Source organism: Penaeus japonicus, unplaced genomic scaffold, assembly GCF_977035675.1.
Source record: "Penaeus japonicus unplaced genomic scaffold, GWHDUDI00000001_assembly GWHDUDI00000004, whole genome shotgun sequence".
NCBI classification, from domain to species: Eukaryota; Metazoa; Arthropoda; class Malacostraca; order Decapoda; family Penaeidae; genus Penaeus; species Penaeus japonicus.
Genome location: NW_028234406.1, coordinates 48,489,271 through 48,491,770, shown reverse-complemented (window position 1 = coordinate 48,491,770; position 2,500 = coordinate 48,489,271).

Genomic DNA, 2,500 nt, shown 5'->3' with positions numbered 1-2,500 from the left:
GAACCGGACCGAAAAACAGACGACAAAAAACGACAACAAGCCAAATCCAAAGAGAGACAAACAAGAGTAGCCAACCAAAGACAACCATCGAAAAGCACAAAGAAGAGAGAAGAGCGCAGGACCAACACCGCAAAGCACCAGACAACCACAAAACCAACCACCCCAAAACCAAACAACCACCCACCAAAACACAAACAACACCACCACAATCCCCTCCCCACCCACCACCCCCACCCCCACCTACCCACCCACCCACCCCCACCCCCACCTACCCACCCACCCCTCCGATCACAACAGCTGTCGTCTTCGCTGAAATATGGGAACCGCGTTCGAAGGGTCGCGTCGGTTCAAGAAGGTGTTTCGAAGCGAGTTCCGAAGCTGCTACGTATTCGCGCTTATGAATCCGTTTAAGGATTTGCATATAGAAGGATAGAAGGAGAGAGAGACTCAAGGGTAGATAGACTCATGGGAAGATGGCGATAGGGAGGGAGGGAGGGATAGAAGGATGGATATGGATATAGGGATACAAGGATAGGTAGAACCAAGATTCACCTGGATTCTATCTGCGAAATGTACGAGAGGAGACTGGAATAGGTAAGGATTGAAGGAGGTAAATGAAGACACAGAATAAGTAAACGCTTGGATAGATAGATTCGGACAAGGACAGACAGATAAACAAGAGATAAATACGAGGATGAAGATACATAATGATTGATACACACATACACAGACAGAAACGTACAAGGATATACAGTATATACACAAATGCTCGTATGTGTTAGGAAATTAAGACACAGAGTTTGCTAAGTAGATATCGACAGAATATGTCACGTAAACATATATACAAAGAAAATAGATTATCATTGATGGAGGCAGGGCGTGATAGATAGATACACAAGGATAGTTTGACACATAGATAGATAAGAATAGATGGATACAAAGCTAGATAACCATAAGGATAAATAGAGGGATAGAAATACAAAAGTAAAGACAGACACAAGCATAGATAAACACAAGGGTTGCACAGACACACAAAGGCTGTAATCAGGAAAATGGACATTAATGGTTCAGTCTGATATTGGCCAAGTTACATCACATCAAAGGCCACATCAGCTGATCAGACCACATGGCGACGGAACCCTTCGACCCACTCATACATTTCTGTGATCTATGTTGGCTACATATGTGGTTGAGTACGACATGCGTCCTCGTTGAGTGGGTATGCTGTGTCTGATTGCAAGGATGGTACGAGTTTCCCTGTGTCCTGCGTAGGATGTGTGGTAGTTGTTGCTGTTTAAGGAAGCTGTGTGGGCGGAGGACGAATGTTGTGTGGAATGTTGTGTCCTGTGTAGAAGATACTGCTAAATACTATGTTTGTTTGATGTTTGTCCCTCGAAGATTATGGGGGTGTCTCGAGTTTCGTAGTATAATTTTATTTTTTTTTATCTGGTAAATTACAATAGGTCTGATCTAATTGTATAGATGCATAGGGAAAAAAAACAGTTATTCGAGTTTCCGTTTTTATTTGTATGAAAAAATAGTAATACAGGTTTATCTGAATTAATCACAAGGGCCAATGCAAATATAAATGCATATGAGAGCAAGCAGAGTCGATTGTGACAAAGGCAGATAAATGTTTGAATGAGAGAAAATTATTCCGCTATGCAAGAATATATAGCAATATTGATATGGGAAATCTACATCTCCCACTGTGAAATTATTCATTCTCATTCACGTCACAAGTTAGAGTAGATAGGTGAGAATAACGGTTGAAAACATGTACGAATGAAAAAAAAAGATTGAATGAGTAAATGAGACTTTAAGTAAATAGGTGAAAATAAGGATTGAAGATATACAAATGAAAATGTATGATTGATATTAAGTAATTTAGCGAGAACTGAAATTGAAAAAAAAAATGAAATTGATGATTCCATAATGCAAGATTTTTGCACCGTATTGCAACACATTCACGTCATTACCGCATATTATTTTCATCATACTTTCTCAACCTTTGATACAATGTTTCATTATTACTCAGTGTTTCATTTACACAATGAAACACAGAGTAATTAAGGGTTTGAATTTTCGGACAAATTACGTTGTTATAAGTGTGTAGAGTCTGGTGTTCATCTGAGAAAAAAATTATGTGAAATAATGATGAAAAGTGTATCATAAAAATAAGTGAATACATGAGAACAGAACAAGAGAGTACGATTGATAAAGAAAAACTTACAAACCAAAATGAAACACAGGGATCTCCATAGAGTTGTAACTTCGAAGTTTGAAAAAAAAAGACAGGTTAGTTTGTTAGTTTTGAAAATCAATTTATTTATTCATAATTAGCCAAGGTAAATATGGGATGCAAATAAACCGAAATCCCAAAGATCGCGCGGGTCTCCAACAGGAATTTCGGTCAAGAATACAAGTAAGTAAAAAGGAGTATGAATGCACTCAGAGGAAACATACCAGGGCGGCATGCAAACTCATCGATATGTGTGCT